At 41.6% G+C, this 14905-nt stretch overlaps 1 long non-coding RNA gene across 1 annotated transcript; it reads left to right on the plus strand.

Moving 5' to 3' along the window:
- The first annotated feature begins 9686 nt into the window (after positions 1 to 9686).
- Positions 9687 to 12321, plus strand: LOC130609081 (uncharacterized). The gene is made up of 2 exons (XR_008974709.1): positions 9687 to 9824; positions 11943 to 12321. It is a non-coding gene; the product is annotated as an uncharacterized LOC130609081 (long non-coding RNA).
- Positions 12322 to 14905: the final 2584 nt, after the last annotated feature.

A 14905-nucleotide genomic window follows, 5' to 3' on the forward strand; every position in this document is an offset into this window, starting at 1 on the left:
TACTTCTGCTTAGAAGTATTATTTTCACTGCAGCCGACAGGAGCAGGTTTTACATTTCATAAAGTACACTGAGATTTACAATTATCTTCACTCTTCAACGGCCTGAACTTTACAGACTTTTAAAGCCTTTTGTTTTTTTAAAGCAGGAATGACTTGAGTCACAATATAGGCAAGGGCTGGTTTTAATCAAAACGGTGGTTTACTAGAGAGTAGGACTTGAAGTCTCTCTTGCAAGAGAATTTATCATAGGTTACTTTATAATCAAATTATTTCACAATCTTTAGACTGTCTGAATTTTTCTAGTTAAAACACTCTAACTTGCATAAACCCTTGCGGCAATATCAAATGGGGAAGTGTGAGAGAAAGAGACTTTAAAATGTTCCATAAAACTGTAAATCCTTATAATAAATGCTGTTTCATATATGACTTCATTTTCCAATGAAAATCCAGTTCTTGGAAAATTGTGATCAGTCCTGTTGAGGTCTGTTACATGAAGTGTTTTGCTTTAAATATTGACATACAACCAGCTTGAGCAGAGGAGGACATATGAGGAGGGCCTGTGAGGACAAGCCCAACTCCCCTGAGTTGGGATCCCTGCTCACAGTGCCAGATGGGTCCAGCTCTGGATTGTCTGTTTCTCCTGAAAATGATTACAGAAACTTATTACGTTATATATAGATGAGTGTTACATCAGGCAGCAAGGATTTTCCCTGGTTGTATAAGCATCTGTGCCTCTCCTGTGCCACTGGGCTGTGCTCACTTCTAACACAATCCCACAACTGCACTGGAAGTTTAATTTTCATTTCCCTCCATCCTGTTGATTCAGGTTCAGTGTCTAAGTTGAGGACAAGGTCACATCTCCCTGTTAGTGATCAAGGCAAGGTCATTTGTGTTCTGCTGGACATTTTTAAGGAGAAAGATACTCCTGTTTGTGAAGGGAGGCTAATTCCTAGGCTCCAGTGACAATAATATGGACTTTAGCCTCTTTTTCCTTCGCTATCTAAATCACCTATAAAATGGCTGCTGGAGAAGTGATGAAGGAATTTATTAAGATCTAAATCCCAAGCTTTGTTTCTCTTGTTTGCTCTGATCAAGCCCCTGCTTGCTTCTCTCTGTACCTTGATTTCCTTTTCCAGTTGGTGACTTGCCCCTAGGGAAGGGCTTGTCCAGGGACCAGATTGGGGTAGAAGAGAGACTACCAAATTCCAGCACAAAGGGAATCATGATTAACAAGGCATGGAGAGCTGTCTATAGAAGTCTCACTGTTCCAGTCCACGGTACATTTATTTACAGGTCTACATCAGGAATAAAAGGCAAAATCCACTGTTTATCTATTTCCCCAGCAGGCTGAACTCCCTGCTTTATACAGCTTAAGAAAGGCAGGGGGAAAGCCATGCAGATGCAGTGTTTCTGGGTAACATTAATTCCCTCATCTGAAAGACCTGGCAGACCTTCTCATTTTGCTATTATCAGTACACTCTTCACTGATGCCTGATCTTATGGCTGTGCTGTTCTATTGGCACACTCTTTCCACAGGGTTTGTGCCAGTGGAAGATAAACAGCTGCTTCTTAGTCTTTTGTGCATGGAAAATCAACTAGATTTTCTTCCCTTTGTAACTTTTCTATGGCATTTTGTCACTTGTGTATGAACAGGAGCTGTCTGACAAATGAGGTTTTGTCCCGCTGTTCGCTTGCTTGCTTGCTTGCTTGCTTGCTTTATGCTTCTGAGATTTTAAATCATATTCCTGTACTCAAACCTGTTCTTGCAACTAAATTGCTACACAAGACAGATATCCTTTGTACTGGTGAAATGGCTGATCAAACAAGAACTTTTGTATCTAAAGGGACAATTAGTTTGTAGGGGTAAAGCCAGATATTTCATTTATTTGTGGTGTGATTGCAACAGCTTTGGTCCAAATAGTATCCCAGCATAACTGATGAGTGCTTTGGGGCACGGGGGAATAAGTGGTGAGGAAGGACAGAGGAAAAGGCTTTATCCACCCTCTCTTCTGAGAACATCCATAGGAAAATTCCCTGGGGCAGCATCATGTCCATGTTGGCACGTAAATGAGTTTTGGGGCAGAGGTATAGGACCATGTCTCTATAATATCAGCTAACCTGGGTGCAGTTTGTGCCCAGGCCAACTAGCACCAACCCAAACTATCCCTGGGCACAGCTAGGGGTTGGCATGGGACCATTCTCAATAGAGAGTTTTAATTCAGCCATCTTTTTCTGCAGGGTGAAAGAGTTTACGGATGTGGCCATCCATAGTTTATGAATGGCATCCTAGCTGCCTTAGGAATGGTCCCCATCATCTTTAGTTAAATAGTTGACACAACTAACCTCCCCATCCTTCCTCTGGCAACATCATTCTGTCCGCTGTTGGACTAGCTCCACCACCACCCATGACCAGACTCCATCAGCACACAGGAAGCTATGCCAGAATGACTTCTAGCATACCAAACTTCCCCTGTTCATTATCCATCCTTCCACTCCAATCCAATGGAAGGAGTCAAAAAGAAAAGAAAACACAGATTTTAAGGCTAAATATGTATCCGTTATTCATAGCTTCAGATGATGATTAGGCAGCCTAGAAGATTCTGCACTGCAAGTCATACCTAAAGAACAGTGATCTATGGGGCTTGCCTGTGAAGGGGTGACATATTTTTGCACTGATAAGGAGTTAGATTTTTTGCTATGCTTTTGTAATTCCTTACCAAGGCCAAACTTTTACATGTGCTCTTTGCACCAACACCCACAAAACCATTCATGTTGCCCCTCTGAAGGGCTGGAGATGAGGGTGAAGTGTGGGTGAGCCTGTTTTACACCCCCTGCAAAGGCATGGGCATGAAAAATGTACAGAGGGCTCTTGAGAAATGCAGCCCTTAACGCTGTTAGCAAGTCTTGGCCTCTCCAAAGGTCATTTTCCTGGTACTGTCTGGCTCATTACCCAGGAGGAATCCCACCCTTGGAGGCGGGGGTGAGGTGCTGCTGTTAAATGCATGGTTTCCCAGCAAAGTCATGCACAGGGAAGCGGGAGCTATGAGCCGTGGGTTGCTCTCTGGAGACCTTTATGCAGAAGGCTGGAAGTGACCCTTTTAGCTGCTGCGGGGTTGGGTGACTTCAAATGGCCTTGAGCTTTTTGTCAACTTCAGCAGACGAAAATCAGATCGGCTCATGCCCTATCAGTGTGTCTGTGAACAAGGGAGCTCAAAAACTAACAACTCAGCGGCTTCCCTTTCCTGCCGAGAGACTCTTTCAAGCTGGCTTCTGCAGATGCTGCAGATCAGTCCTGCTCCCAGCTAAGACTGGGCCAAGCCTCATCCTTCATCGTGGGGATCAGAGTGGTAAGGAAACACCATCCACAGATGGGGAGATGAAGCAGAGAGCAGATTTACATGGTGCACCCCGAGGCTCACCTGACAGATGCTTATCTCAAGGAGATATTTAAGGGACAGCAGATATCAAGGAGATGCTTGTAGTCCTGCCTCTGTCCCCTAAGAAATGGTATAGTCATACACTGAGATGTTTTTAACCCACAAAGGATGAAGTTCCAGCAAGAAAATTAAGTGAAACTGGTCTTAAAGTAGAAACTGAAAAGCAAACATCTTGGTGATGGAGGTGCAAGGAAAGAGCTCCTAGTCCCCAGCCAGGCACTGCCTCTTCTATTCCCATCCTGAGCAGACATAGCTCACTGGGTGGTAGAAAGCAAATATCACATGCACCTCCAGCCCCCATGTGCATTACACAATGCACTGATTAGTTCATTGGAAATTGATTATGTACTTGTTTACGTCATGGTTTACATAACTGGGTTTTAACTGTGATATTGGCCTTAGAAGATGTGAGCTGCTTTCCAGAGAGCTAGAAATGAAGTAACTAAATGAGTTGGAGTACCTAGGTATTTATTATAAGGGACTCCTCTGGGTGGCTTGTTTTCTTTGTTCTTTAGAGGATTATATTTCAAGTCATCTTTTATAACTCCATGGACATATTTTTTTGTTAGATTGGTGATACACTCTTTTAGTATTATCTTCCACTGTGTGTTATATGTCCAAGTAGAGATCTGCAATGGTTGACTTTCAGCGTGGGATTTAGACGTCACTTACAAGCACCTAATCACTGTGATTTCCTTTGGTGATGGTGGCACCCAAGTAGAGACAGGCACAGTGAAGAAGCCCTATGCAACTCCAAACTTTAATCAGGACACTGATGTAGAAGATGGTTGTCTTAATCCCAAATTGTTTCTAGCAGCCAGACAAAGAGGCATCCAAGATAGATGTTCTATGGGTAGGGGGAAGGATGGTGGCTGTCAGAGTACTTTTTTAAGGGCTTGTTTGCAGCTGGAGCAAAACCAGCCAAATATGAGTGCCTGTGATATGATAAGTTTCAAATACAGACTGTAAAGCTATCTTCTGTACTAGTAACAGTCCCTCTATCCAGCTCCTGAGATCCTATGGCATGGTGTAACCCATACTGTACAACTGTCTTAGCCTCCAAAACAAGGTGACCACATCAGACTCTACTTGAATAGTTCCTAGCCAGGACTAATCATGGAAACAGCCCAGGAATTTTTGGCAGAGACCAAAACAGACAGAAATGTTCTAATAATTTAATACTGTGGATGATCAGTTTTCAGTGATCGCATCCTGACGCTGTTTAATCTGTACAGATGAAGAGAAGTCAGATGAATTACTGTACACTCTACCAACTGTACTAGCTGCAACTCGATAGGTTATAATGACATCTTGGACGTAGCAGACACAACGGACTTGTCTATAACACGTGAAAACAAGCATGCTTATGCAGGTGAAGGTCAATGCCACTCTGACCTGTCTGTTCTGTATGATTCCAATTCTTATGGCTGCAGCATTAGCAGCTTCCTGCCTCACAAGAGCCAGGGGAGCTCCAGTGGTTTTATTTTTGATGATGATGGTGCCCAAGTCAACAGAAATCTGCCCAATACACCATAGGAACCAATATTTTGCTGCTGCACAGAGGGAAGCATTTAGACACTGCTCACTGTCTAATGAAAACACTTCTGGTGTTTTATTTTATCATCAACTGCACAATAAAGGTTGGACTCGATGATCTTAAAGGTCTTTTCTGACCTAGCTGATTCTCTGATTATATAATAATTCTTAAAATCATATTTCAGATGATAACATCCCCACAGAAGCCTCAGCTCCTTCCAGGAAAAGCATCATGCCAGCAGCATCAGCATTGTGTGACAGATCAGGAAACTCATCCTGCAGGACCAGAGAAATACTAGTCTTTTCTTGATAACATACAGGTGATCCTGCTTCCCAGACTTCCTCTCAAACACTGATTATTATTCCTTCTCATCCTCATCTCTGCAGAGGAATATTCCTTTTGTATGGGCTTTACAGCCACAGAGGACATTACATTCTCTATGTTGATTTTCAGTGTTTTTATGTAAAGGTCTATTTAATGTTGACTGTATGGATTGCAACATGAGGACACATGCAATTGAGATCAAAGTAACCAAGGGCAGGTAATAATTTACTAGGTTCCCAGACCTCAGCATTGCAGCATCCCCAAACTTTACCTGCAGGGGGGCTCTCCAGCCTCCTCTTTTGCCTTTTCAGTGATACGGGGAAGTACCTCACATGTCAGAAATCGCTCACTGCTCTGCTGTACTTTTCTCTTCCTCTGAAATTTCTCTAATAGAAGAGCATTGTATCTATCACAAGCGCCGTGAGGACTGGTGGAAGATCAGAGGTAAAATGTGCCTGGTGGTCTTTGCTTTGAGCCTTGTGCACCCATTTGGTCCAAGTGAAATGGCATAAACCACTAAACTGACAAGGCACATGTGGGAATACTTCACACAAGAGCATGGTGTATCTGTGTAAGATGCAATGGAGAAGCAGGCTGGATGTCAGATTCACCTGTAGCTCTCCAGGCAGAAGTTCAAAGAGTGCGTATCTCTTACCACCAGGTATCTGCAGTCAGCTGTGGGAGAGAAACACCCCATTACTTACGCTGCAAAGGGAAGAGCTGTAAATTTGATTTACATTGATTTCCTACAGAGAAAACTGTAAAACGGAAGACTAGCCAGCTACAAAAGTAGGAAAATCCAAAAGTGTTGGCTAACATTGCCCAGTGTGAACACGGTGATGATGATGAAATGAATGTAAGATTTCAGTCTATGTTCTTTCATCTTGTTTGATAACTTTTGGAAGCATCGGACAAAGGGCACAATTGAAGAACATATTATCATAACTAATTAACTTACTACTGATTAACGGAAGATCAAACACTACAAACTTAAATTACTCTGCATGCGGTGTAAGGGAAAATCCAGGAAAACACTGAAATATGTGCTAATATGAATTTGTTTTTAATGTCACTTAAACATATACTTTGCTAAATAACCACCTGCCTGTGCGGCTTTAAAGGCATACTTACAGTTAAAATGGCAAAATAAAGTCCTATCAGTCTCCAAATACATGTACCTCATTATAAATAACCATTCTCAGAAGTATAATAGTTCTTAGATTCTAAAAAAAATTTTATTAGCCGTTAACTGTTTAAGTTGCTCTTAAGAGAATGTCTTCAAGCAAATGTTGAGGCAGAAAGCAAGCAACATGGCATACGGTGCTCATTCTGAACTGCTGTGGGAGGTCATTTGTTAACTAATAAGGGAACAAATGAAGAAAAATACTTACCTTGCAGAAGACTGAGAAATCTACTCAGAAGATTTCTGAGAAATCTACTGCGTGCTCCTTTATGAGGATGAGTTGACGTTTGCAAGGCCTGGCCCCACTTCATGTTTCAGATTTTGCTTGCAATATCACCATTAGAAAGCTGTGCTGCTAGGGTAAAATTCAGCAAAATTGGATTGCAAACATCAAAGCTTTGTCTATTCATACCTTACAGATTTATAAAGTTGCCTGTTAGAAAATGGTGAGAAATAAAGGGAGCGCTATTCTGATATATTGCATCCTTCATGATGGCACAGAGATCTGCTGATGTACCAGGTAAGGGAGCTTCTACTATTAAAAGCTGCCCATCTCTTTCCCATCTCAAAGGCAAAATTAAATATTTTTTTTGTCATGCATGTCTTCACTTTCATTTACTACCAATATTCTCATGGAATCTTTCATATCTTATTTGCACTGCAGTATTCTTGCATGGGGTTTCAAGTAAAATCTCCCTAATACCTATTTACCTCCCTAATACCTAAAACCTCTAAGGTCAGTACCTACAACTCCTTGAGTTACCATGTCTGGAAGGTAACATTCAAAAGAGGTCTGGAACCAGATGGTCTTTAAGGTCCCTTCCAACCCAAACCATACCATGATCTTCATGACTCCTTCCTGGCCCTGACTGCCATGGGACACAGCTCCACACACATGCTGCCGTGCTCCAGCCCAAGCCACTGCTGTGCTGCACAAATTGCTTTGCGCCTCAGGGGTTTTATACAAGTTTGCCCTGGTTTTAAGCGATCAGATTACACTTGTCTTTGTTTTTACCAGGAGCCAATGTAATGGAATTTTTCTATTGCTCTGAATAACATTTTCAGGCTGCCTGTGTTAGCAGGGCTTAAAATGTTGCTCAATTTCCCAGGAGGCTGATTTCCTTCTGCAAGAAATGAGATTGTTCAGCAAAATCTGTGAGTGCTATGGCAGTTTGCACTGCTGAAATTAAAGAATTTGGCTTGGGTAATAGATCTATTCTGTTCCACAGGTGGAAAACAGTACAGCCCTGAAAGCAAGCAAAGCTTGTTCAAATAGAGCGTGCGATAGCAAAGAGTAGTCACAGATTTCTCCTGTACCACATTCTGATTTTAGCTGGGGAAAACATAACTCCTCTCTAACGTGGACTTCTTTAGGGAGCAAGGAGTGCTCAAAACCCACACTTCCCATTGCAAAACATCGCAACACCATTGTCGTGTCTGTGTGAAAGACAGGTGGGGGAAACCCACATTTCAATGGGTCTTCATAAAAACAAAAGGGCTTTGTTCACATTCATGTTGTAGGTCAGGAGTCTGTTGGGGTGTCCCACTGGCAATGAAAGAGTAAAGAAGGGAGTGACAACTCAGCCATCCTCTGTATTAAAAATAGGGATAGTGGATCAGTTGCCAGCAAAAAAGAAGAGATAATTTCCAAGGCAAGGGTACAAAAAAGGACATTCCGGAGTGCTTGGCATTTCCTGGTTAATTAGATTTTATGGGTGGAAGAGGGAAATCAGTGTTTATCTAACTGCTATTTGCTGCATAAACACTTAAGTACCTCACCTTGTTAGTTTCTCAGCTGCTTAAGCTTGCCTGTTAGTATGCAGATTAAACATAAACATCAGTAATGTTTTCATCCTGTAAATAATTCTTAGAACAAAAATACCATTAACCCTGGGCTGAATACAATAAACAAGGTAATAAGGAAGCAAACTGCTGAACCAGAATGTCAGAGCTAGGAGCTGCAGAAACGCCTGGTATTTGACAGAGATCAACCTGTGTATTATGTGTGCCAGTATCAGGGCAAAGGGAGGATTCCCATGGATGCAAAGCTGTTGCTGCCATTTGACATCTGGCCCAGTGTCTGATGAAGGAGAACATTCAGTGCTTTGGTCCCCTAACTGGTGCTTCTCAGAAAATTTACGTCCATGTGGATCATGTTCTGAAGTGAAGCCCTAGGAGATGTTGCTCTTCGAGGCATTATGTCTGCTGAGATTCTCATGAAATCAGCCCATTATGCCAACCTTCTGGGCAATGTGAGGGTAAACAAAAAGATGTCAAAAGTTGGTCGAAATGCAAAGCACTCAAGGTGGTACACAAGTGAGAATTAAAGGAGGGAGAGAGCTTTGTATCAGCCCTCTGCAGTGGGTGAGGATACCCTGAAACCTGTTTAAAATGTGATGAAGCAAAGTTGCATCATATCAGATCTTTCCCAATGCTTTTGACGTCATTCTCCTGGTAACAGTGATGGGCAGATGGAGACAAATGTTACGTGACTTGTCAGTGAGTGACGGATCCAGGGTCAACACTGGGACCAGACTCCAGCAGTGGCTGACTCCCAACCCCTCTTCCTAACCCATCCCCATGCCTGTGTTAAAGGTGATGGGTGCAGCTCAGTGGGCTTGGCTGGTGGTCCCATTGTGTTACTGACATGGTCAGTGGATATTCACCCTTGGGCATTGCAACACATTCACTGCACATTTCACTGCAACCTCCGATAAGGGAGATAACCACCCTGCTTTCCAGAAGGTTCTTTGCTGTTACTTATTGACAAAGCACTCAGATGTCAAACTTGCACAATTCCACTGGCCCTATAAATACCAGGTACCTTTCCTAGCCTCTTCCACAACCAACCTTCATCCTCCATTGGTCATTCAGGCACTTTGCAGGAGCACGGAGCCAAAAAATCAAGCGGCAGCCATGAGGATCCTCTATGTTCTCTTTGCTGTTGTCCTCCTTCTCTTCCAGGCTTCTTCAGGTGAGAAGCAAAGTTAATCCTACAAAAGGGCTTGTAAGCAGAGGTGAAGAAAAGCAACCATCAACTGACAGGCAAGATGTGATGATGCTGCTGTGCAGTGGATGGGACCGAGAACACCTGTTCTCATAATGGCACTATTCCTTAGAGAACATCTTAGGATATAAATAATATCGTTCTTAGAGAAGGATGAATTTTAGACTGAAAACTGATGTTTTAGCATCTTCCACTTCCCACAGGTTCCACAGATTCCCTTTTTCCTGACACCACAGAGTGCAGGAACCAGGGAAATTTCTGCCGTGCTGGCTCATGCCCACCCACCTTCACTGTCTCAGGGTCGTGCCATGGGGGACTGCTGAGATGCTGCTCAAGGTAAGTGCCACAGGACTGAAAGGCATCAGAAGGCATCTTTGTCCTGCTGTTTTATCTGATAGTTCCTTGAATAATAAGCACAAGACCGTAGGGCTTGCAGGGCAGCCATTTGTGAGGAGTACAGATGGAGGATGAGCAGGTTGTTGTGTTCACACATCATAGATGTGTTTTTAAGGAGGCAATTGAATTTTATGGTAGTTATGTGTGAGAGTAAAAGGAAGGTCAAAATTTTGCATAAATCAGTGTGTTTCGCTTTATTTTAAATTGTGATGGGAAGAAAAAAGAAGTTTTTTCAAAAAACTGTTAGGAAATTACTTCACCGTATTTTCACCCATCAGGGGACACAATGTATCCCCCTTTGTTCTTTTTATTTGCAAAATGACCTAGAAAAATGAATTTTAAGGGAGGAAGCATGTTCACAGAATTCTGCTTCTCATTCTCTTCCCATCTCTCCTCCCAACACTGTTCTGTTCTTAGAAAGGTGAAGAAGAGTGAATTGTTAGTGACTGGAGACAAGTGGTGTGCATCTCACTTTTGTCTTTGGAGATGACTTTCTAATAATGTCTGGATTTTCCCTTATAGAAAGATTTTTCCCTTCTTTAAGGCTATGAACACACTTTTTGAAGAACGCACTTTAGCTTAGGATAGAACATACTCCCAGGCATTTAATTCCTACAGCAGTTTTGTCCTGCTGATGGCCACGTGATGATTATTGCCAGCTGCAGTGACTACCACACACACTCAATTCAGTGTGAAATGAGGAGATGTTCCTGCATTTTAGAATGAAAAGAACAGCTGTGATGACATAACTCATCCCAACAAGAAACGTTCAGGCAGATCCTCAGCCACTGATGTGACTGGACAGAGCCTGGTTCAAAACAAAGGGAGAGCTCAGATCCTTATTTTCTGAATTTTCCAGAATTCTTTATTCTGCTGCTTATAGAATTGCCAGGGTTTAAATGTTCCCAGAGACTGAAGAAAGTGTGATGAGATTGCTCTAGAGAGAAGGTTTCATAGCATTTGGTCAGCATGTGGATACCCATGTCGGTCAGTCGGTGGTTTCAGAAAACCCAAATCATACCAATAATGGGACAGGTTTGATGTCACAAGTTTAAGATGCAAAGGAAGCATCCACTTAGGAACTCAGGGAAGTAAGTAGATGGTACAGAAGCAACATACTGTTAGACGGTTTTAGAAAGGAATGATGTGATTCCTCAGTCTCTGTGTATGATCATTCTCTTTACAAAGCAATTTCTACTGATAGCAAACAGTCTGGTAGGAGCAGATGGAAGGTCTTCAGATTTCTGTGAGAACATCTATAAAGCATGATCAAAGGAGAATTGGGGCTGGGAAAAGAACAAGACCTCTTGAGTTTGCTTCCAGGTGTAATTTTTCTATAGAAATATTCTTCCTTAGAAGAGTGTACCCATATGTGATATTGATGGGTGCTAATGTCCAAGATTAAAACTCTTCCTTATTTGGATTTTAGATTTTCAGCTGGGTTGATTAATACAACAGTAGAATTTGAAACCAACAGGGTATTCTGAGGTACAATATAAGCAGGTTTTTTTTCCAGCTTAGGATTCAATCTGCTGAGTTGATTGAAAAGAAATCTTTTAAATTGGATGCAAAGAGTTTGATTCAGTAAAGATACGTTGAGCTATTTAGTGGTATTTGAAGTGCCTTGAAGTGTTTAAATATACATATATATACATGTCTGGCTGAGATAGCTCATGAACTAGAGGAAAACACTGCTTTTCAAAAAAGATGGGTGAAGGCCAAGCAGATACCCCAGAACTCTTCAAATGACACCAGACTTGGGTGGTTCAGTAACTCAGTCAAATCCCCAGTCTTTATTTTGGGGTGAGCCAAATTAAAATTTCATTATTAGTGGTAATATAACTAGTGTGCCAGTGACCATAGCTCTTAAGGATTGAATACTTGCAGACCTAGACACTCAGCACACACAGGGACCCTTCCATGGAGGCATCTGATTGTAGGTGGCTGAGCCCACTCTGTATGTATGTTCTGAAAGGTAATTAGCAGGTATTGAGGCTTTTAGAGACTGAGTTTCAATTACACTTCAGCAAAATAACAAGACCCTTCTTATCTTTACAGGATTGTGGCAGAGTAAGAAGAGAAGGCTTTCCTGAGTCAATACCTTTGTACCAGCAACATTTCCACTGCCATGAGGAGGTGATTTTGATGGATTCCTCCTCTTTCTAAAGCCTCCTCAAATGAGCATGAACAAAAGCTTCCAGAGGGCATGTTCTGTTAACACACTGCTTCTGAAGATCCAGGTTTTTCTTTGCTGAAGTCACTCCCTTTTTTGCTTTTAACACACAAGCCACTTTGGTACCTTGGCCACCTATTCCAGCCTACCTCATGGTGATGTTTGGATGTTCGATCAGCCCAGGTTCACGCAGCTCTTGAAGGATGTGAAACAACATATATATTATTATTTTATTCACACACAAAAATAAATGCCTTCTTAAACTGACAACTGTGATCTTCTATTGTTACTGACAGTGATTTTCTCTGTGGTTCTGACTCTAAGCTTGTTGAGTCATGCAATCTTTTTAGACACGTAAGTTTGTGTGGTCTCACATATTTCTGAGTGATTTGGAAAAGGGAATGGGTAAAACAGCAACCAATTTTGGTGATACTAAAATGTCCAGGATGGCAAGATTGAAAGTTGAGTTGTAAGAACTGTACAAGCATCTCCTGATAGTGAGTGATTAAATGATAAAATGGCAACCAATAAGCACCTCCAGTTCCAGTACTGCAAATTTTACATATATATAGTATGCATATATGTGTAATATACATACTATATATATCTAGTGTGTGTATATATATATACATACTGTTATGACTGCTAGTGAATACAGGATTGATGCTTTCAAAACAAGTGTGTAACACTCCACACCTTGGCTCTGTGGTTCTGCATAGAGACAGTTCAGTCCCCAACACTGTATTTATGAAGTCAAGTGCACACATACATATCCCTATCTCTATCTCTATCTCTATCTCTATCTCTATCTCTATCTCTATCTCTATCTCTATCTCTATCTCTATCTCTATCTCTATCTCTATCTCTCTATCTCTATCATCTCTATCTCTATCTCTATCTCTATCTCTCTGTATATCTATATGTCTATATCTATACCTATACCTGTACCTATACCTATACCTATATCTATATCTACATCTATTTATATTTTTATATAGCAGTCATAACAGTACATTAAATCCCCTGTTTTATTCAGTTGTACAGATATAGCCATGAGCTCTATGGTGCTAAAAATGAAAACCCAAGTTGTTTTTCATTGTTTCCTCCAATAGTTACAGATGCACAATCAGTTTAGGTTCTCCCATCACAATTAGTCACGGAGAGAAGAGTCCATGTTTTTGAGTTAGTTTCCTATATTCAGCTTGAAAAGCTGTTAAGGCAACACAGGGCTGACTTCATCCAGGTGTATTAGAAAAAATATCCCAGGACTTTCCTTGTGGCACTGAGGCCTAATTTTAAGCAATTCAGTTGATCCCCATGTCTCTGATTTTGGAGCTTTATCAAACCAAAAGGAGATATTCTACTTCCTCAGAACTGTGGTCTTTTTTTTATTATCTAAGGAAAGAGTCTAAAAGAACCCAGATCAAAACCACAAAGGAAATGCAGAAATCTAATAGGTCGAATTAACATAGAGGTTCTGCAACATTTTTTTCCTTCTTCTTTTTTAACTTATCCAATAAAAGCTTGACAATGCTCTTGTTTTGTTAGTCTGAAGAGGGTAATATGTACAAATGTTTGGTGTTATTTTGGAAATACCCTGCACAAGGTTTCTATAAGCTGTATTTGTGAAAGAGAAAAAAAACTTCTCAACTTCTGCAGCTTTGAATCTGTTAAATGAGGCTAAATCACTTTCTTCTGAATCAACGTTTACAACAGGACCATAAGCTGTAAGTGTTAAATGACACCAAAGGACCACATATTTCACCTACTTCTGTGGTTTCTTAGACAGGAAAGGCCTGAGGATATAACAGTAACCCATGTTTGAAACCGCCTCCAGTAATCTGCCTGGCTGGAGTAATCTTCCATTTATATCAGCAACTAAAAAGTCCAGGCACAGTTTTCTGGTGAAATGGAAGACTGCATCTTGGCCTCTAAAATAAGATTGTGTTCAAGATGTGTACCAAGAACAGTTCCTGATCTATACTAACCCCTGAACTATGCCCAAGATTTCTTCAGAGATGTCTAGCTGACTCAATTCTAAGCTACACCAAAGATCTTGATAACATTTAAACAACACACTAACACACTAACACAGTCCATCTCCTGCTCCTGTTCTTACTACTACAGACATGGATGACCTGTTCTCCATCCCTCAAGTTTCTCTTGGAAATAACCTCTGGTATTAGATCTGAATAAATTCGGGACAGATTGGGTCCTGAAAAAACACATCTCTAGTGTCTAAGTCATAGAGGTGTTATTCCAAACAGAGCTGTCTTCACTTCTGTCTCTAGGCACTGTACCTCATGTCTATCAAGGTCTTTTGTTTCATACCAGCAACCATCCTCACTGCCGTACATGGGTAACTTCAGGCTCATTTCCCATTTTTTCAATTTCTAGGAAGCCCCTTGAGTCTCTATTTCACCTCTGCAGTCCCCATAACCCCTGCCAGGGGTTGGCCTCATTCTGGCTGGCTCACACAGCTTTCCTGTGAAAACAGGCCTACAATGACCAGTCCCCTGGCCTGTCTCTCTCGTGCAGTGATGACTGAGAGTTCTTCCCAAGAAGTTCCTCATCCCATGTCTATTGAGGACTTCCCTCCTAGCATACCATTGCTTTTTTCTCGTGGAGGGCTGGCAGGAAGGCAGCTAATTCTTTTATAGTGTAGCTCAAGCTACAGGAGAAGGGATCTCTTGATTGATGTTCACCTCCCAGAGCTAATGCAGGACCTCAGGAAACCTCCTCCTTGATCACCTGTAGAATGGATCAGTTTTCAGAATGGTGATAGGATTTCAGACTTCTCAAAACTTTCCTGATCAGTGACTTCTTCCCCTCACAGCTATCTTCCATA

Source organism: Pezoporus wallicus, unplaced genomic scaffold (genome assembly GCF_028554395.1).
Source record: "Pezoporus wallicus isolate ANWC-B61680 ecotype Strahan unplaced genomic scaffold, APGP_CSIRO_Pwel_v1 contig_6464, whole genome shotgun sequence".
Taxonomy (NCBI): Eukaryota; Metazoa; Chordata; class Aves; order Psittaciformes; family Psittacidae; genus Pezoporus; species Pezoporus wallicus.